Below are 23,453 nucleotides of genomic sequence, written 5' to 3' on the forward strand. Positions count from 1 at the left end.
CGTTGGGCACTCTGGTTTTAAATGGCCTTTTCTGTACATATACCAGTAACAGCAGTAGCAGGAGCCCTACTAAGAAATAGTGGATATAGTCTGTTTTGCCACTGTGGGTGGTGTATGGAATGTTAGCTATTTTGCTTTTTTTGAACAAGTCACCACATCAGAAAATTTCCTCTTAATTCTCCTCCTTACATCAAGAGCTGATGCTTTCTTTGAGATTGAATTTGACAAATAGAGTTTGGATTTTGAGGACACTTTTGTCAACTTTCTTCCCACATTACCGTTTTTACTAGTAGAGGTTGTAACAGTAGTACTACTGCCAGTACTGGTACTCGACTACTCCTGATCTGTACAGTGATCCATGGTTGCCAAGAGGAGTAATACTACTTGAACAGATTGGAGCTACTTGTAGATGCCTTTCACCACAACTGGTAACGCCCAATGAGATAGGGAAAGGAATGTTATCTTACAATTCTTATGACACTGCTCCTCAATATACTTCTAACAAACAACTTTTATATCTTATTGGGGGTTTGTGCTGCTCTGAGTTTCAGATAAGAACATCTCCTTTACTTTATTGGGGTGTGTAGCTGCTGCTGACCCTTACAGGCAAACAGCCCTTTTTTAATATGGATGTCACTGAATGACCCCTCCAAAATCGACAAGTATTGAAAAATAGAAAAGATTAGAATATAATAATATATAGTGTTTTTTAAGGCTTGCTGACCCTTGCAAACACCCTTTTTTAAATATAGATTTCACTGAATGACCCTTCCAAAATAGTATTGAAAAATAGAAATTAATAATACACTGCTGAATCTGACATGCAAACACCCAGTATTTTTCAAAATTATTTCACTTGTCACTGCCCCACACAAGGTTACTTACACTAGAAAAACTTTCAATTTTAAAAGAAAGAAATGTATTTGTTTTTTGGATTCTGCTGCTAATAGTCTGTCGGCAAAAGCAGTGCTTTTTCCAAGAAATAAATATACTAGTTAGTTCAGAATGATATCTATCTAACTCAGTCTGTATATACTGTCTAGTAATATTATATATATGTAATGTATTAACAACAACCAGTAGCCACTAGTCAGTGTAAAGTATATTAAGATTGAAATTAAAAACAATCAGAAAACTATTGCAGCTGACTATTCTCCACAGAGCTGCTTCACAATAATGACAGGACTCTATTGCTTTCCTATGTCCCTGGTTCACCCTGAATGCTATTTTATGAGCAGAGCCCTGTAGCTAACCACCTCCCTACACGCTGTATGTCCTAACATGGCACTTGAGAAAACTAGGGAGGACTATATATAATGACTTTTTGCCTGAGATCTGAGATTGGCGGGAGAAACCGAGACTCAATTTCACTCAGAACTCCAACTTCGGATTTTATCGGATTTCACATAATCCGAACCACTCACCTCTAAAAATGACATCTAGTTTATACTGATTTTAACCTGAGGCACTTCAGAATGCCCATGATACACCATTAGTCCTGTGTAAGATTTACTTGAGCCATACCTGCTCACTTTCATGGAATTAGGTGCACAGGTCTACAGACACAACTGTGTCACATCAAAACAGCACCTCCAGAATAGTTTAACTACACAATTCAGAGTACAAATATTGTCTACTAAAGTGAAATGTTCATGGTGGAGAGGATGGGGGGAGAATGATGTTTACACATGGTGTAGTTGTTCAGAACATTTTGGACTTAAATTCCCTTATTTTTAATCTGGCAAGTTTACTTCCAGAAAGTGCTGATGCCGTAACCACATGTTTTGGAGATCACTCAGTAAGACGCAGTAAGGCTGGAAATAAGCACTGCTTGCCAGACCGACACACTGGCTTTGCATTTGTGTCAAAAAATGCAAGTACAGTTTGCATGTCGAAACACACACAACAACAAAAAAACAACTTTCAGGCAATGTTCTGGAGTAATGAGAAAATATATTTTGGGACCTCTGGCGTGCCAGTTTACCAGTATAATAGTAGGGGGTCCATAGAATCCTGTTCCAAGATATTAAAATAGTTAAATAAATGTAAATAAAGTACATATATGGTCTTTAAATAAACTTTAATTGAAAAAAAACACCCTGTTCACTAATTTATTAATGATAATAATAGTAATAATAATAATAATAATAATAAATGTTCCTATAATCCAATGCATCATCTTCTAGTAGTCCAGTGAGAATTCTTATAATCAATGGGAGGAAAAAACATTGTAATTCAAAGGAATTCTTGTAATCGACAGGGAATGTAATTAATTTGGAATCCAGTGGATCTTCTTTCTGGAATTCACAGAATCATTTTTTCCTGTAATAAACTGGATAAAAAACACAAAGTATTATATGAACTGCTCTGCTTAGCCACTCATAAGCGGTCTCCCACACAAGCCACAATGTGATTGGCTGACAGTCAGGAGAATTCCAGGAACTCCTTGATTTGATCACACATCAGTAGAGATTAACTGAATCTCTTTTTGATTTGAGGGGAAAAAACAAAATAACAATACTGGGGAGTTCTGTCACTTCATTGACCTATTTATTTTAATGGAGTTTGATAACATACAATTCCATTGAAATGAATGGTCCATTTGCATGAATGGGTAAAATATAGCATTACTCTGGTTAAACTGATCGTGTTCACCGACTTGTGGATATGTACACAACTCACTACCATAAAAAATGATTGTGGTGCCACTGTCACTCTTCTCTAACATGAGGAATGTAAAGCTTAGAAAAATTTGAAAAATCATATGATGAACAACTAATATACACAGCAATAATACGTGCATACTAATGTCTCACTGCAAAAATTTGGTGCAATCGTTGACTGTACAAAGCAGTTACTCAAACATGTGAATTGCCTTTATTCACCCAACAAGACTGTACTCAATTTGAATATTTCATTGACATTTCAATACCACCTATTAAATAAGGTTCTAGTTAAAGTTTTTTCTGTATAGTTAGAAGCACCATCTATATTTATAATAAGGGTTGCAGTTGATGATTTATGTAATTTATAGTGTAGTGGTTTTGTCTCATCAAGTGAAATATCCATAGATTGTGCATACGTTGTATCGTAAACAAGATAAACATTTCTTCTTTTGAGCACCAGTGTGACTTCTGCAGTAGACCAGTCAATACAATCACATTTATCAGCAATAGGCAACTGTAACACACCAGTGTTAAAGTCCATGTACACAGAAATGATTTATATATATAGATAACTGCTTGTAGATAATTGCTTATGACCAATAGGGAATTATCTGCAGAGTAAAGCTGGGTACACACTACAGAACATTACTGCAGATGAAATTTCTGTAACGATTTTACAAACGACTGAAATTCCCGATGAGCATGCAGATTTATGTGTACACGCCTACATGATTTACCTTCAAATCTGTGCTTGTCAGCTGTCATAACCATCTGCTAAAAAGATCGTGACTCTGCACTCTCTATAGAGATCTGCCTACACTGCTGGTCTTGAGTGCGTACACACTTCCACATTTGGCTGACATCGTTAATAGTGATTTTTAGTCCGTTTATAGAATTAAATCAAATGATACAATGTGCTTTGGTACCATAAAACATGATCGTGGGAGCGTACACACTACAGTGTTTTCAGCCGTTTATCGGGCCAATCAGACAATAAACAATCGGTTGACCCGATATCACAGTAGTGTGTACCCCACACCAAGGAATGATTATCGTTCCAAAGTTCATCATACCGGTGAATGAGATTTTTAAGCTGAAATACAAATCTCGTTCAACGATGAAAGGATGTCGTTCCAAATCTGTAGTGTGCTCACGACCGGCAGTGTCCTTAGATCCTATTGGTGTGTGCAGAGTCGGGATCCTGTCAGCCAATGGTTATGACAGATAAAGAGCTCAGTTCTGACAGTAATCACGTAAAAGTTCAATAGTGTCATAGGCAAACCGAGGGGGGGGGGGTCCTAGTGCCTGGAAACCCCCTACAAGCCTTTGGCACTGTATAATTAAGGTGGCTGGACCCTTCCCCCGCTTCACACGGCTCTGCTTGAAAAGGGAGAGCTGCGTGCACCTAACAGTAGTGCACGCAGCATTGCCCATGTATATTATAGGGATAGGAAGAGTTGGAAAGCAGCCAAGCACCGTCTAATATTATAGCCATGCCCCCATGCATGCTGGTCACGCCCACTGGTGGCGTGGTGTGGAAACCCCCCTCTACAAATCCTGCGTTTGCCCCTGAGTGTGTACATAGGGATCGGGCATGCTGATCAGGACTTTTTTCAATTGCTGGTATAAGTGCTAAAAATATTGCATCATTAGAATTTTTCTGTAGTATGTACCCAACCTAATGCTATATCGGACCAAACAGTCATTTATCGTGTGATTGGCACGATAGTTGGTTGAAAAACCTGTAGTGTGTACCCAGCTTGAGTATCATACCTCAATCCAGCAACAAGCTCCTTCGCAGTCATAGAAACCTCTCCCAGAAATATAGTTTATTTTTTATCACATTTAAGTGGAAGACTGACCTTTGACTTGATCAGCACCCTATTTGTGATTTACAGATATATTAAGCATATGGGGTATTATTGCTTTTAAGTTACAAGACTTTCTAACCATTGGCAGTTGTTAAGTAGCGTTTTTGCATGCGCTCATTAAACGCATTGAATAGAGCAAGAGGCTTTCGAAAAGCAGCACATGCGAATACAAGAATATTTCAATTAGAGATCTAAATTGTTCTATTAAGTTGGGTTTTACAAAGCTACTTTTCACATACATTTTCACAAATATGTATATATTTTTTTTGTATTTTACATATTTTAATTTTATTTTATATTTATAAAACAATATCTACATCCTTACATAGAACTACTGCCGGTCTCGGTATTTCTGTTGTGTGGAGATTTCATCTTTAAAGTGATCAATCACAAAGTTTTCTTCCTCAATATTTCCGAAAGGACTGTAGCGTCTGGTACAGCAAATTCAAGTGGCCGTTCCAGCTGTTTATTGTTGGTCTTTTGACAGCTTCTTAAAAGGTTCATGGAGATCTAATCACGTTGTGCAGAGGAGGAACTGTGTCAAGCTCCTGTCTAGCACATTCATTGCACATCCCATGGCTGGCTGACTTTAGGTTGAAGCAGTTGCTTGCTGTTTTAGTTTGAAACTGGTAAGAAGACAAAATAGGTATTTATAAAATAATATCATTTTCTACCTGTGATCTAAAGCATGGCACTGTTCAGTCTACAAACATGCCAATTTTCTATTGTCAAGCATTTAACAAGGTCTTAGGTTGAAAGAAAAAGTTTCACACAAAGCCCTGTGCAAAATAAAAAGACTTTACAAAGATTATTTTCTCCCCGTGGCTGTATATTCTGTGACCTTTAGAGCTCGCAGGCATTTTTTTGTTCATTTATTTATTTTTGCTCTAAACCATACTGGATAAAAGTTATACCTGTAATAAAGAAATGACGGGGAAGACCATTTGATTTTGCAGTCAAAAGGAAAGAAAAAAAAAACAAAGCTAAAGAATTTGATCTTATATTTTCTGTGTAACATCAGAGGATTCAAAGGCTGTATTGAAGTAGTCTACAATAACCAAAGCTACTTTAGTAACTTCCACTTAGAAAGTGAACTGCATTTGCCACGATATTTATAACTTTTATTTTTTATGATACGCATATAGCTTTACGGATGTTATCGTCTGCTATTTATATAGTGCCACTAATTCCGCAGCTCTGTACAGAGAACTCACTCACATCAGTCCCTGCCCCATTGGAGCTTACGGTCTAAATTCCCTAACATACACACAGACAGACCGAGAGAGACTAAGGTCAATTTAATAGCAGGCCTTTAACCTACTAGTATGTTTAGGTTTCTTTGGAGCGTGTGAGGAAACTGGATCATCCGGAGGAAACCCATGCAAACACGGGAAGGACATACAAACTCCACACAGATAAGGCCATGGTCGGGAATCGAGCTTGTTACACCAGCGCTGTGTGGCAGAAGTGCTAACCACTAAGCCACTGTGCTGCCCGTGATTTGTATCATTGATATATTTAGCTTTAGAGAGAGATTTACATCATTGAAGCCTGTAGGCACATTGTCCTTGGTGCCATAAGCCCCACCCACCCCTTGCCCCATGTTTATCACACCAAACGTTCTGTAGTTTGGCTGGACCCGTCACACACGTCAGATTATAGGTACACTATCTCATCCCCAAATATACCTGCATCAGTTAATGTTTCTCATGCCTTTAGAGTATTTTGATTTGCTGATAAAAATGGGGGAAAAAGTTTGAATTCTGCAAAAATTTGAAGGTATAGCGCTACCTCTCAGCTTTTAACATTCCACAGGCAGATCCATAACTAGGGTCGTGCAAGAGGGGCAACCGTAAGCCAACAAAATAGAAATATATGATATGCAGAGAGGGTTTAACTCGGCCTTAGGCTGAGTAGGCCTGTGCCTGTGACAGTAGGCCTCACTTGGGGCGAGAAGGAAACCTGCCGCCCCCCTTAACCCTTAATTTTAACCAAATTAACCTAAAATATTCATAAACAGTTGCCTGCTTATTTTCGGTATACAGGAGTTTGATTGTAACCAGAAGTGTATATATTTTATGATATATATTGTGGCAAAGACGCATATTTGCCACAGTTCCTCTATAAGGGAACTGATAAAAACACAGCTAGTCTGCAGCAGCAGGCTGCAGACATGGTTAAAGGTTCCCTGGGATCCTTTTTTTAGCACATACACACACACACACACACACACACACACAGATGTTCCACATAGGTGTGATTGGTTATGCTTTGCTGTGATGTGTTAGTGTTTTTATCCTCCATCCCAAGAACTACAGTCTGTATGTGTGGGTGGGACCACCGATGCCAGTAAGTGGCCGGCTTGCAGACAGGGAAGTATGTTTAGCCAGGTGTAGGTGGTGGGGATTTTGTGTTCCTTTTTCTGGATGACTGCTGTGCCATCACTAGAACTGTTTACCATCCTGACAACTGCTAATAAACAGTTAAGTGGTTCATGTTATTACTGTATGTATATATGTGTGTGTTTTTTTATGTTTTAGACTTCTTGATGTGAAATATATATTTATGCATACTATTTCTGCAGATTAACGTTACACAAATCAGTGCTGTACATTAATTATTAATCACTTTTTAAGATAACTTTGCATTACATTAATAAACACAGATGTTGAGGTTTCTCTAAAGACCAAGCCAAGTATATTTTTGCGGGACTGTATGTAATTTGTACAGCATAATGGGAAATTAAGTAAACAATCTTGTATCAAACAGGAACCATAAAACTTAAATATTAAAGCAAAAACCAAATGAAAGATAGCAGAGAGGATATCCTAGGGACTCACATATCCCTAATAGAGAGAACTTGTCTCCCTTTAAGTCCTACAGGACTAATGAGTCATGAGTCGGTTAAGGTGGCTGTTAATTATTTTAAAATCAATATGTAATGTATCTAATCTCAGACTATAGTGAGGAAAAGAGAGAGAAAACACAACTGCTTGACAATTACAACAGAAAAAGGTGCAGACACAGAAAATCCACCAGAAGTTATTAACAATCATTAGTATTTACATCCACTATAAAAACATACGCACAACAATCCAAATTGGCTTGGCAAAAGCAACATTTCATATATAACAAGATTATGCCAATAATACAAATAAAAGACAATTAGATCCCTGAGACAGTTTATAATATACATTTGTGCATGAATGATTATAGGGACCCTCAATCAATGGTTATATAGAGACGATAACAATCTCTTTAAAATAATCAACCCACTAAAGCAATACATAGATCTATCATGTATATCTTAAAACAAATATGGCTGATCTGTAACTTCTTAGCCGTATTCACAATGTACATGAATCGTTAATCTTACTTACTGTATATAATACATTAGAAAATCTACCCATAGCACTAATGTAGGAGAGAGTATGGTTATATCCCTGCGACTGTGCACCCAGAATAAGCTATATTGTGGTGTGTAAATCGTGTTTCCCACAGTACTCACATCACACAGTGTGCCGAACAGGTTTATATATTACTTGGCATCAGGGCTACAATCAGAAACTGTGGGGCCCAGTACTAATTAAGCTGGTAGGACCCCCTCTCCATACATGCCCCCTCCCTCTTTGTTGTACATGCGCCCACCTCTCTCTTCGTCATACATTGTACTTTATTCCTCTCCCTCATCATCATTATTATTATTATTATCATCACAGATTGTAATGCGCCACAGTGTTCCGCAGCACTGTACAGTAGGGAAAACAGAACATACAAAAAACAGAAACATATAACAAGGCCATACAATGCAGACAAAATAAATACAGACATGAAACCAAAGTGTATGTAGGACCCTGCTCATTAGATAGCTTACATTCTAAGTGGAAGAGGGCACAGCTGAAACAAGAGGAGCGAGTGTGGCTTAGAATGGAGATTGGGACAACTGTGAGGGTGTATTAGTGTGAATAGTATCATCAGGGATAAGGTAAGCTTTAAAAAAGAGATGGGTTTTACAGAATGTCTAAAGATTTGAAGGCTATGGGAAAGCCTGATTGGACATTATAGAGAATTCCATATGTGGGGAGCAGTATGGGAGAAGTCTTGTAGGCATGAATGAGAGGTGGTTGCCAGAGACGAAACAAGGCGCAGGTCATAGGTAGATTTAAGAGGGCTGGAGGGAGAGTATTTTGATATGAGATTTGAGATGTATGAAGGGGTAGTGTGGTTGAGGGCTTTGTAGGTAAGGGTGAGTAATTTGAATTGGAGTCTGGAGGACACAGGGAGCTAGTGTAGAGATTTGCAAAGTGGTGCAGCAGATGTGCAGCGGTGAGAGAGGAAGATCAGTCTTGCAGCAGCATTTAGGATAGATTGAAGTGTGGGTATATGGGTTCCTCTTATGCTTTGAAAAAGTCTGGTGAATCAGACGAAACGCGTCAGAAGTTCTCCGATCACGATATCCAGAACCCGTATACCTCTTACTGCTTGTTTAAGCGCTAGGAACTTTCCTCTCAGGAACTGTTTGTTTCATCTTTGTCCCCGGGCGGACCGAGTTTGGGTGTGCACCCAGAAGACACGTGACCGGCTCACCATCGGGACTGACCGACTGCAGTCCCTATTCAGGGTTGGTGAACACCTAATTAATGTGTATGCAGATTGCGTCCAGCAGAGTGCCCGGAGAGAATCAGGACTGAATCATGTATCGGTACAGGTACCTTCTATCCTATGCAAAGTTCCGGACTTTGGTGAGAAGGATATTTTCCTATAATCAATCAGCGCTTAGAGGGTGCATTATCGGGTTGGATATCAATTACACGAGTATTTGCATTGGACCTCATGAGATATCTCTGTGCTTACTGTTATGTTTATGAGCCTTGGAATTTAACCATCGCCATTGGTTGTGTACATTTTATATATCCCATGTGATATTATCTGGATATATTTTTTCTATTGGCTTATAGCCTAATCTTTTATATTATCATTAAATGTGTATGTTTTTACATATGCCGGCTATTGGGATTTGTTTTTCTATCTAATATTCATTATTGCTCTTCCCAGTGGGTATCTGCGCTGGTAATATCTGTGTTAGTTTGTTCATTTGTGGGTGTTGCCAACCACTTTTTTCCAGCTGCATTGCTCACAGGTTTCGATTATTTTACACCATTTTAGCGCCTAGACTAACTTTTGCTGTGGGTATATGGGTGTCAAGAAAGCCAGAAGGCAGGAGGTTGCAGTAGTCAAGACAGAAGATGATGAGAGAATGGATAAGAGATTTAATAGCATATTGAGTAAGAAAAGGGCATATTCTGGCAATGTTTTTAAGGTAAATTGACAGGACTTGGAGAGAGTCTGGATGTGAGGAATAAAGCAGAAGGTGGAGTTAAGTGTGACACAACGGAAGCAGGCTTGGAAAACTGAGGAAATTGTGGTGTTATTGACTGACAGTGAGAGAGATTTGAGGGGAGATGATGATTCTGGCAGGAGGGGGAAGATAGTAAGCTCTGTTTTGGAAATGTTGAGCTTTTGGTAGCGTTGAGACATTCATGTGGAGATAGCTGAAAACAGTTGGTTACACAAGATAGTACAGAAGGGGAGAGGTCAGGGAAGAGATATAGATCTGGGTGCCATCCGTGTAGAAGTGGTACTGGAGGCCGAATGAGCGAATTAGTGCCCCAAGAGAAGAGGTGTTGGATGAATACAGTAAAGGTCCAAGAAAAGAACCTTGTGGGACTCCAACAGATAGTGATAGTGGAGAGATGTGCCAGAGGTAGAAACACTAAAGGAGCCGTTCGATAGGTAGGAAGTGAACCAGGAAAGAACTGTGTCACGAAGGCCAATGGAGTAAAGAGCTTGTAGGAGAAGAGGGTGATCAACAATGTCAAAAGCAGCAGAGAGGTTCAGGAGAATGAGTATGGAGCAATGACCCTTAGATTTTGCAGTAACTAGATCATAGATCACTTTTGTGAGAGCAGTTTCAGTAGAATGTTGGGGACGGCAGCCTGATTGCAGAGAGTCAAGAATAGGGTAAGAGGTGAGAAAGTGATACAGGCTCAAGTAGTTTGGAGTCAAATGGCAGGAGAGAAATAGGGTGTTATTTGGAGAGAGAGGCTGGATCGAGAGATGGTTTCTTTAGAATTAGTAAGATGAGCGCATGTTTGAAGGAAGATGGAAATGTGCCAGTGGAAAGAGAAAGATTAAAGAGGTTGGCATGCAGCAAGGGAGAGGGAGCGGAGAAGTTGAGAGGGAATAGGTTCGAGGGGACAGATTGTAGAGTGAGATGTAGAGACTTCTTTAGTTACTTGAGAGAATGAATTAAGGGTGTATTGGGGACTGTAGATGAAATTGGCAGTGGCACACACAGGGGGGGTTTCTCTGTCTCCAGAAACCCTTCCCTCCATTAAAGAAGTACCCCACATATTGGCACTGTACTATATAGCAGCCGCGGCACTGTCAAAGAAGCATCCGCAGTGGTGCTGTATTGTATACAGCACCACCGCGGACGCTTCTTTGACAGCGCCGCGGCTGCTGTATAGTACAGTGCCAATATGTAGGGCAGTGCTGCCTAAACTAAGCTGTGCGACAGCTCTCTTGTTTTTTTTTTGTTTTTTTTCGGTGGAGGGGAAACCCCCCCCCCCCCCCTTAAAAATCCTCTGTGCGCCCCTGATTGGGTAGAGTGGGTGAAGTGTGTAGAATTTGGCATGAGGAAATATTTTGTGGAATGGTGTTGATTTTGTCTTTGAAGTAAGTTGCAAAATCATGGGCTGTGAGTGAGGAAGGGGGAGGAGGTGCAGTACATTCATCACAGTGCATTCCCCCTCCCCCTCGTCGCAGTGCATCCCCCCTCCCCCTCATCACAGTGCATCCCCCCTCCCCCTCATCACAGTGCATCCCCCCTTTCCCTCGTCACAGTGCATTCCCCCTCATCACAGTGCATTTCCCCTCTCCCTCGTCACCGTGCATTCCGCCTCTCCCTCGTCACAGTGCATTCCGCCTCTCCCTTGTCACAGTGCATTCCGCCTCTCCCTCGTCACAGTGCATTCCCCCTCTCCCTCGTCGCTGTGCATTCCCCCTCCCCCTCTCCCTCGTCACAGTGCATTCCCCCTCTCCCTTGTCACAGTGCATACCCCTCTGCCCATCACAGTAAATGTTCCCTTTTCCCCACCATTACAGTAAATGTTACTTCCACCCTCATCACAGTAAATGTTCCCCTTTCTTCCCATTCCATTACCTTAACTTTTTGATCCGATGCAGCGACTCCCAGTAACTGATAGGTTGGGAGTGCGCAGCGCGGTGACGTCATCACTGTGCGCCCACTCCCAGTGTTTCAGTGCTTAGGAGCCACCGCATTGCGGAGGCAAAGGGGATTAGTCATTCAGACTAAGGGGCCTGAACAGATGATGAGGTCTGTTTGGGCCCCTTACATCTGTACCCCTCTGATGGTGGCCCTGCTCAGTGTAAACGGATAGCTTGTGACAAACTAGCATGTTCTGAAATCCCAGAGCGGTACTCCAATCTGTAGGTGGTATCCAGGGAACATGCACCCACTCTTGCAAATTATTTCCCAATATTATCACATTTCTGTAATCATTGATGCAAACAATCTTCATATGGAGTAGAACCCCAAACCAATATGAATTCGGTCACATGCGTAACAGTGCCCACTCTCTCCTTCTGCAAATCCTACAGTTCTTTGGCCTACGTGACTGTCCTCTCCTGGCTGTACTTATACCTTACCACTAATTCTCCCTCTCTACCACCCCCCTCACTTCTGCTACCTGTCGGCGTCTCCCAGGGGTATGTTCTTGGCTCCCTTCTTTTCTCCCTTTACACTTCATTCATTGAAGATCTAATCAAGTCTTACCCTTTCCAGTATCATCTATACACCAATGATACCCAGATCTCCATTGACTCTCCTGACCTCTCCCACCCTCTTCTCGTCCCTGCCTCCAATTGTCTTTCTGCTATCTCCTTGGATGTCCCATTGAATCCTTAAATTGAATATATCTAAAACTGAACTGATCGTGTCCGTTTTTTCTACACTATATCTTAATGTATACCCTCTCTACGGCGCTGCAGACCCCTTGTGGCACCTTTATAAATAAAATTTAATAATAATAATTAATAATAACACATAAAGCAGTAGAAATGAACTGATGTGAAAGACACATTTTCTCTATACAACATTGTGTAATATGGTCGCACTATATAAATAAACAAACAAACGATAATAATAATTTGGGATCAAAAAATAGACCTGCAGACATCGGACAGAGTCTAAGCTATGACTTTTTTCCTGCACTTGATAATATGGTTTAAATGGACTGAAAAATAATTTTGAATAGAGATTTGTAATCTGGTGTCAAAGTGGCACTGATAATTGTACAAATGCGGTTTCTTCAACTTCTACAATGTGTGTTTTGCAGTATAGTGCAATTATTTCTTCGACAATGGGGCCACAGGTCAATATGTGCCAATTCAAAATGTTGCTCCTTCTGATGGGAGTAGCTGACAGTACACAATATGCAAGGCTGAATGCAGGTCTCCTGCAGTACCGTGCCTGATTATATTGCCAAACGCAAAAATTAGATTTTGTCTTGGGCGGTGTAGCCTGTTAAGCATGCGGAGCATTTTGGGAGTCATATCTTGTTTAGCAGGAACCCACCCAACCATTTTATACCAGCAATGTGAGTAAAGTTTTGCATCTTCTCTGAGATTTCTGCAATTTGGCACCAGGCTTGTAGATGGACACCATTTTGCTTCGTCTTGTGCATCTTATCCAGGAAAATGTGTTTATATGCACAGAAAGAACATAACACAAACTGAAGACAGCACTAATGCCCCTTTCTTCCCATACCTTAAACAAGGCATCAACAAGCAGTATTTTAGGAGACAAAAGGAAAAGTTTTAATCAATTAATGGGGGCATGCTAATTATGATATAACTTTCAACTGTCCCGATTTAGGCGAGACAATCCCGATTTGTCCCGCCACCCAAATGTGTCATTCACTGCTGCCGCTAATGGTGTTTGGAGGGGAGTAGGAGACAGCCTTCATCTTCAATAAGTACTAGGCATGCCTCTGTAGTGTGGCCACTCCCCCATTGTCACGTGACCACACCCCTATAATGAGGTGGCCACATCCCTTCCCCGGTGTCGGAGAGACAAATGTTGGGAGGTATGTTATGATGACAAAACAAAATTCCGAAAATGTTGCATGGCAAACATCAGAGTGTATATGTACCCTTTTAATCCTTTGATCTGTATAGACAAACTGATATAATCATAAACACCCTGCCCATACAGGCACCATTTTTGTGGGGGGGTTTGTTTGGAAACTGGCATGGCGGAAAGGGACCTTTGGGGGAGTGGCTTGCTGAATATAGGGTGTGGTTTAGATTGGTGTGAGGTCTGGGCAGTTTTAGGGCGAGTTATGTTGAGATGTATGAATAGTTTATGTTATCAGATGTTGAAAATGGCTGCCAAAAATAAAGGAGAATATCTAACTATATTTTAGATGCTATTATATAGAATGAAATAAATAAGTAAAGCAGGCAGATTTATAAACGGGTAACGCTTAACACATAAGATGAAAGAGGCAGCTCTGTCTGCATCAGATTGCATGTCATTTCCCTGCAATTTTACACTAGAAGCAGAAATGTGACCCTGAAGCTTCTGTGATTAATTTAACGTCATCTCCCGTTCCATATACTCTACATTAGGTCAGGGTGAAGTGAGTGATTTACTGTAAGTGCCGTAGTCAATTGCTTTTTAAAGAAAATCTGCTGAACAATTGAAAAAAATAAAATGTTTTACCTTAGATTGTAGATGGTGTTTTATAAAATAATGAAATAGGGTTTTGTATTTCATTTTTCACTTGTATTTACATACACACACACACATACACATACACACACCTATCTTCATATAGTCGTTGAAGCATTGGTTGTCATTTATGATTCCTGAGCATGGTACGTTGGTAGAGATTGCCTTCTTGTGTATGTCATTGCTTATGTTTCCCCAAGCCATGATGATGTCTATGCAAACGATCTTGAAAGCGTTGGCAAACCTTGTAATGCAGGTTAAACTGGCAGATTCCAGGCAAAACTGAGAATTAAAATATTACTCATGCAGGATCCAGAATTCCATCCGACTAGTCAGGTCTCCCAGTTTATGTTTATTTCCGGCAATAGTCACCTCATCAGAGAGTCACAAATGCCAGCAGGAATAGGGAGAACATCACTGGACCACAACAGCTATCAGGGGCCCCATGTGGTTGAGTGGAATATCAGAGACCAAGTCATTAATGTACCAGATTAATGCTTAACCTGTGTAATTCCACCCTAAACTTTCATTCAGTTTGGGGTTATGTTATAAACCAAGCTTGATGTTTGCCTACTGGAGGTTTTGTTTTCACTGCACATCATGACCTGTCTGGTGACCTACTGCCAAATCCAGCCCTCTTTGGCCTGCAAAATTGATAAAATAGACCAGCACATCCTTAATATAGGGAGTGCTGTGTAGCTTATGTCAAAGGCTAAAATCAATATATATATAATTATGAACGAACACTGGAATGTCATCATTTTATTTATATACACATAGGGGCATATTCAATTGTCAGCAAGATTGTTTTGTCCCCCGCAGCGCTAAAAAAAAAAAAAAGTCCCGCACGGGTTTTTGCCGGCAATAGCGACCGTTTGGAGTTAGAGCAGCAGGAAAACTCGTGCAATTCAATTGCAAAAGAGGTAACGCTGCCCCCCGCGCTTTAAAAATTGTGTTCGCGAGATTTTAGGGGAGTGAAGGGGAGTTTTAACGCTGTCATGTATAAGACAGAAAAAAGGTTTTGCATACATTTACATACACTAGATTGCATTACACATTAATAATATCTACATGACAGTACTTTTATTTTGCATATTTTTAACTTGAACTATTTTTTACCATACAATCATCTATACCATGTCAAAACACATTACTACATTCATATTTGTATTAAAAACATACATAGATATAATTAGTGATTTTATTTTTTTTATTTTTGTATTTCATTATTTTTTACAAGAAAATCAATTTACACAGTGTTAGGCATTAGTGATAAAGATAAGTTTAACTTTTTTTCAACATTTTCACATGATTTCAACTACTTTTCAGAGGTTTTTTATTTTTAACACACCCCAAGGAGGTGCGAGATAAAACAGCATATTTGCCTGTTTTACTCGGCGCGTTAAAAAACAATTGAATAGTTTTAAATGCGGCTGCCTCTCGCACATCCTATACTTTCAATAGACCGTCTACTGGAGCGTGTGAGGACCGTTTCTTGAAAAAAAAGTAGCGTTAAGAATGATATTGAATTCCGGGTAAAGTTAACGCGCTCGAAAATGATGAAAAACAGCAAAAAAATTACTTAACACGCTCTTAAAAAAATACTCGCTGACAATTGAATATGCCCCATATACTTGGACGCAAACTAGCCTATAATTCCAGTACATAAATAAAGGCATTAATTATATAAAATGGCAATTTCATAGTAAGCCAAATTAATATAAATATTTATTTAATTTATTTATTAGAGCTCAAGGCCCACTATTGAACCAGTCTGGGTCACAGATACCCTCCAGCCCAGCCTGCCCCTGGTTCCACTCCTACCTCCATATTTGCCTTGTCTCTGTTGCATGGAGGAGGAGGAGACTGGGCGAAGCAGCAGCGTACATGGATGGTAATGTGGTGTAATATGATCATGGTGCACTGTTTCCACCCCTCCTCTGAGCTCCAAAATGGATCAGACCTGCGATGTATGTAAGAAACAATTCTTCCATAAAAATGCAGCACTGCGGCAGCTCCTGTAGACCAATAGAACAGAGCCCAATGTTTTCCATAGTAATTGACAGTGACATGTAATTATAATATAATCGACCCCCTTTATGTAACATGGACAGCACTGGTCTTGTGTGTATGTGTCAGTATAGACAGTGGCTTGTTATGCATGCTTGCATCCTCTGGCTAAAATATGGATACATCCTGTTTAATCGTATTAAATATATGCTCATACAGAGGAGAACTTGCTTTTTTGTTGGTAAATATTTCTTTAAAACAGGAGAAAAGAAAGTGACTGTTGACTGTGAGCCTAAATATATTTTCTGAATGGAAGCAAATCAATTTATTTTACTAATCAGTATTCTGTGGCACAATCTTTGTTTGAGAGTATGACCTTCAATCTGTCAGAGTTGGTCTGTAGTTTAATTAGTAAAGACTTCTTTCTTTCTAAAGGAAATAGTGGCATATGGTCTGTAAAGGTATGTCACACAGCAACAGGCTTAGGGATCTTTCAGTGTTTTATCCATAAATACATTAACTGTGACAGCCCGAAGACCAGTCTCAAGTAAACCTGTACACTGCATGATTTTCATTTTATTTCCAGTTCCTACATTGTAATCCATTTACCAGATGTCTGTGTGTGTATACACGTGTGTGTGTGTGTGTGTATACACACGTGTGTGTGTGTGTATGTGCATGCAGACACCTAGCACTCATTCATAGCAGCAGGCCCATTCTGTGTGTGGCTGTCATAAGTAATCATAAAAATTGTGTCTTTTTATTGCTGAAATAGTTATAGGTTTATGTTTGATCACGTTTTGTGTTATTTGTATATACTCAAGGCCCGTCCCACTTGTGTCACTTACTTTATAACTGTTCTATGGTGAGATGCATAACTGGAATTTAAAGGGGTTGATCACCGTGGTAGGGTAAGAAGGAAGATATCCCCACTTCTCTAAACGTAGCAGAACACAACCAGAAAATCTGAGTCCACTTATTAACAGTCTCCATCCCAAAAATGAGCTGGAATACAGCTACCTTCCACAATGACTGTAGAACAAAGCCCAGGTAGTGGGACCCTATGAGAGTCGACTCCGTCAGTCTGGTATGTTTAGCGACAGGGTTTGTCTAGAAATTTGCCAAGGTAGATATTTTCTTTAAGGCAAAATGGCTAGAAATGGTAAGTGCCACATACAAACAGCTGGATTGAACTGGCTCCGTGTTCCACATCTTCTTGAAGTTATACCACAATCATAGCTATGCTAGCTTACAAGAAAAGGTATCATTGAGAATTAAAAAAGGACTGGAATAAAGCCACACAGAATAAAAAGAATGAACAACCTATGCACTCATCTCATTTCCCTTCTCCTTCCTCACTATCCGATCCTGAGTCACACACTATCCACCTAGCTCTTGTCCTTCCCTGAGCCTCCACACTATCCACCTAGCTCTTGTCCATCCCTGAGCCTCCACGCATTCCACCTAGCTCTTGTCCATCCCTGAGCCTCCACGCATTCCACCTAGCTCTTGTCCATCCCTGAGCCTCCACGCAATCCACCTAGCTCTTATCCATCCCTGAGCCTCCACACAATCCACCTAGCTCTTGTCCATCCCTAAGCCTCCACGCAATCCACCTAGCTGTTTTCCATCCCTGAGCCTCCACACTATCCATCTAGCTCTTGTCCATCCCTGAGCCCCCACATTATCCACCTAGCTCTTGTCCATCCCTGAGCCTCCACACTATCTATCCCGTTGTATTCTCACTCATAGTCTGTCACAGTCCACCAGTTCCAGCCTATTCCCAAGTTCTATCCATCAGCTACAATCTACTCTCTATTAACCTCCAATACATCCGACTTTCTACCCATCTTCAGTCCATTCGTTGGACCCACATTCTCTAATGCCGGCTCCTCTTCACCCATCATATTATGTATCACTTGAAACTAATTCTCCGTTCCTAACCACAGTACCTATTGTCTAGTTCATTGAACTGGGCCCCAACCAATTGAAACCTAATCTAACTGGTTCCCAAAAGCCCAAACTCAAAACAATGGGTCAGATTGACTAAACCTCCTACAAAGTGGAGTTGTTGTCCAAGGCAACCAATGAGGTTCTAGTAATCATTTTCTAGAATGTATTAAATAAATGATAACCAAAATATGATTGTTGCTATGGGCAACAACTACACTTTTCCTTTTTTTTTAGGTTTAGGAAATCTATCCCCCAGAAATCTAAAGAGAATGCTGAATAAGTTAACTGCTTCCACCCAATCGGACCCACATCTTATAACTCACATTGTAGCCCCACACAGACTGCTTCACTGCAACCGTGATATATATTCTATTGCATTTTATGTGCATGTTTACCTTAATAATATAGCAAAAGTCATAATCTCTTTACATATATTTATACATATTATACACTACTCTCTTCCTAATACATATATTAGAATGTCATATATTTAACAGGAATATGTCATGTAAATACAACTTTATTGACCTCCCAGCCATCCTCACATTGTCTCCCAGTCTCTTGCCTCTTTTGTATTTTACTACATAAACTTATTACTGTAATGGATATTATATCCGTTTTATAGCCCAAGTTATTTCAGTTACTTTAGAGGAGAGTGCAAGGAGAATTATGCCCCAGTGACACACTACTTTGCTAGACCTTGCCACAAATTATTGATAATGTCAGTCTGCAAAATCCTAGAGCTTCTTCTAACATCTCAAATGGGTATTTAGCCAGATGCAATTGACCCGTCGGTGTCGTACAGAATAGATCAGATCATTTAAATAATATACTAGAGTTGAGGATCTGTAAAGATAAATGACACAAAACTTCCCGCAATGAGATTTGGGGCAACACTTATTTCAGGATTAAGGTTGTGTATGAAATGCAACTAAATCCTTTTATAATGGAAGGTGTTCACCGGTTTGTCCCATTACTGTACCTGCAAACAAAATAGAAAATAAATAAGCCTTAGGCAGTTAACCCCATACTCTCCAGGGTACCAGCTGCTTGGTAATATAAATTCACTACATGGATACAAACAAAAAAACACATTTGTTATCGGCATAACTTACTATTGCAAATCTATATGTATCTAGTAAAATTTAAATATGAGGTATTAGTTAATATTTTGATCAAAACATTTGAGAGTCCTCCTATTTGCTAGTCCTCCACTAACATCTATGCTTCAAGATAGCACTGCCTGACAAAACCAACAACTGAGGATTTAACCCAAACTAACGGAATGGTTGGCATAGGTTTTGCCAAAGTACACATACATAATTTAATAATGTGCTAAAAATATCACTAATGAGGTGTAACCTACCCATTCGATATTTCATTTAATTTGGCTAAAATACACTAGACTGATCAAATCCAAATAGGTGATGTGAGGATAATTGTGCCCAAGCTATTTGCTCAGAGGTAATACCTAAGCTTTCTTATATATTTTTTTATTAAGGATGATAATTGTGGCTGATTATATTGAGATGTTTCAGTCTATGGGGTAAATGTATCAAGCTGAGAGTTTTCCTGCGGGTTTGAAAAACCAATCAGATTCTAGCTATCATTTATTTAGTACATTTTACAAAATGACAGCTAGAATCTGATTGGCTGCTTTAGGCAACATCTCCACTTTTTGGAAAACTCTCAGCTTGATACATTTACCCCTACGTCTTAGTAGTAAAAATTGCTATATGAACTTAACATTTCTTATAGTAAAGAGCCTGGTTACTACACACAGTGGAGGAAGCCACTGCACTGGGAGCTGAGTTGATATTAAGCCGAACAGCAATTAGTTCTATAATATATATATATATATATATATATATATATATATATATATATATTATATTAGAGAGAGATTTACCTACCTACCATGCAAAACGAGAATATTTGTTTTAATAGATACTACGAAAGCATTTGGCTGTGTTGGGTGATCATATCGGAAAGCTCCTTTGATAACTTTTGGATTTGAAGAGGAATAGACATGTATAAACATCCTATATCTAGAGTATGTATCAGTGACTGGACTTCAGACCACTTTCCCTAGGTTTCCCTATAGGTTTTTATATACATTCTCTATCGATCCTTTGTGGCTACAAAGTTTACAAATCGAAGGGTTCATAGAGAAAATAGGGATGTATGCGGATGATATCATGTTATTCCTGAGACACCCTATTGCACACTTACAGTGGGCCCTAGATGGTATCACTTACTCATGATAATGTTCAGGACTAAACATAAATTGCTGCATTTGTGGTTTATATCCTGTAGCTAGTGGGAGCTATAGTGAGATTTTAGATCCACTATTTCACCTAATTTGCAGGTTGCATATTACCAACTACCTCCTTCAGTGCCATGACAAATTCATTTCATAAAAATGATTGTTTCCCAAAATATTAAATGTTCATCAATTACCTCAAAAGATTTATTGCAAAATGGCATTGATCATTCTAAGATATAATTGGGGAATTTGGAATTTGTTTACTGCAAACACCCACTAAGTGGACTAACTTAGCTCTTCCTAATTTATATCAGTATGTGGCATCTCCACTAAGCCAGATCTCCCACTGCTTTCGGTTAAATGGGTGACATGATCCAAGATCAATAGTCTCTATATGGGGTCTGTTATGCTAACTATTTAAAGCTAACGGGGGCTCAAGAGCCACTAAATAAAAATAGGACTGGTCCTAATAAACTCAAAGATCCGTTGAGAGTAGAGATAACTATATTTTTCACAATATTGCATGAATTTGAGTAACTAGTATATATAGTTCAGCAATTGGCCATATTGCTTGTATTGTTGTTTTAACAAGGATTTTATACAAGAGCTCTTGTTTATATGTCAAATCCATGTAATTTTGTGAATAAATAGAGTTAACTCTACTATTTTTTGATGACAGATCATCTTATTCATGATGTGATTGGCTGCCCTGTCCCTTTGGATGCATGAGCTGGGCTACTTCATTTCCTAGACGAGCTGTACCTATCTAAACAAGAGATGAGCGGGCTCGGATTGCGCTAATCCGAGCCCACCCGAACAGTGCGGATCCGACGGGATCCAGAGGACTGTTCGGGTATTTCCGGCGGGTAAAAAAAATGAAACAGAGCCTATGACGTCCAAGTCTCGCGTCGGATCTCGCGAGACTCTGATTGCATAAATTCCCCCCTTGCGGCCACCATCTTCAGTCGGGCTCAGATCAGGGAAGAGGGAGGTTGTAGTTTGTAGTGGTGCTGTGTCCTGTGTCCTGTCACTCTGTCCTCCTTAATCCAGTGGTTACTTTGTCCTGTGCTCTGTCCTGCTGATCAGTCCAGTGGTGCTTTGTCCAGTGCTCTGTCCTGCTGAGTCCAGAGGTGCTTTGTCCAGTGCTCTGTCCTGCTGAGTCTAGTGGTGCTGTGTCCTGTGCTTTGTTCTGCTAAGTCCATTCTTGTTGTTTTAAAATTATTTAAAAATCATAAAAAAAAAAAAAAATTATACAAAAATAATTAAAAAATATATAAAAAAATTATACAAAAATAATTTTAAAAAAATATAAAAAAATTATTACAAAAGTATAAAAAAATTTTTTAGTGCAATATATAAATACGTTCACTGTTCCTGCAGTCCAGAAATATTAGTACTGCAATATATAAATATGTTCACTGTTCCTGCAGTCCAGAAATATTAGTATTGCAATATATAAATACGTTCACTGTTCCTGCAGTCCAGAAATATTAGTACTGCAATATATAAATACGTTCACTGTTCCTGCAGTCCAGAAATATTAGTACTGCAATATATAAATACGTTCACTGTTCCTGCAGTCCAGAAATATTAGTACTGCAATATATAAATACGTTCACTGTTTCTGCAGTCCAGAAATATTAGTACCAGAGATTAAACTACATTCACTGTTCCTGCAGTCCAGAAATATTAGTACCAGAGATTAAACTACGTTCACTGTTCCTGCAGTAAAGAAATATTATTACCAGAGATTAAACTACGTTCACTGTTCCTGCAGTCCAGAAATATTAGTACCAGAGATTAAACTATAATGGAGTACAAAAATTTGGAGGATAAAGTAGGGAAAGATTAAGAACCACTTCCTCCTAATGCTGAAGCTGCTGCCACTAGTCATGACATAGACGATGAAATGCCATCAACATCGTCTGCCAAGGGCGATGCCCAATCTCCTAGTAGAGGGCATGTAAAATCTAAAAAGCCAAAGTTCACTAAAATTAGCAAAAAAAGAAAATTTAAATCATCTGAGGAGAAACGTAAACTTGCCAGTATGCCATTTACGACACGGAGTGGCAAGGAACGGCTTAGGCCCTGGCCCATGTTCATGACTAGTGGTTCAGCTTCACCCAAGGATCTAAGCCCTCCTCCCCCCCCTCTAAAAAATTTAAGAGAGTTAAGCTGTCATCAACAACATAGCAAACAACTCTGCCTTCTAAAGAGATGGCATCACAAATCCCCAAGGCGAGTCCAAGGGTGTTGGTGGTTGCAGTCCAGAAATATTAGTACCAGAGATTAAACTACGTTCACTGTTCCTGCAGTCCAGAAATATTAGTACCAGAGATTAAACTACGTTCACTGTTCCTGCAGTTCAGAAATATTAGTACCAGAGATTAAACTACGTTCACTGTTCCTGCAGTTCAGAAATATTAGTACCAGAGATTAAACTACGTTCACTGTTCCTGATTGGTTTGTTAAAGTGCGAATGTCCTATTTCAACAACATCATAGTGGGTGGGAGGGCCCAAGGACAATTCCATCTTGCACCTCTAGCAAACTCTTGCAAACTGCCATCCTGTCTGCCACTGCAGTGCCACTCCTAGATGGGCCACGTGTTTGTGCCGCCCACTTGTGTCGCTTAGCTTAGACATCCAGCTACCTCGGTGCAACCTTTTGGACTAAAAACAATATTGTGAGGTGTTCAGAATAGACTGTAAATTAGTGAAAATTAATGTTATTGAGGTTAATAATAGTGTAGGAGTGAAAAAATAAAATAAAATATGGATTTTAGCACTTTTTATGCTTTTTTTTAAAAAAAATCAGAACCCGAAATCAGAACCAAAACCTTTCGTGGGGTGTTTTGGCAAAACAAATCAG

At 39.6% G+C, this 23,453-nt stretch overlaps 1 protein-coding gene across 1 annotated transcript in view; it reads left to right on the forward strand.

Moving 5' to 3' along the window:
- DYNC2H1 (dynein cytoplasmic 2 heavy chain 1) overlaps positions 1–23,453 on the forward strand; it is a 350,876-nt gene that overhangs the window by 307,619 nt on the left and 19,804 nt on the right. The window lies entirely within an intron of this gene.

The sequence above is a fragment of the Mixophyes fleayi genome, chromosome 2 (assembly GCF_038048845.1).
Source record: "Mixophyes fleayi isolate aMixFle1 chromosome 2, aMixFle1.hap1, whole genome shotgun sequence".
Lineage (NCBI taxonomy): Eukaryota > Metazoa > Chordata > Amphibia > Anura > Limnodynastidae > Mixophyes > Mixophyes fleayi.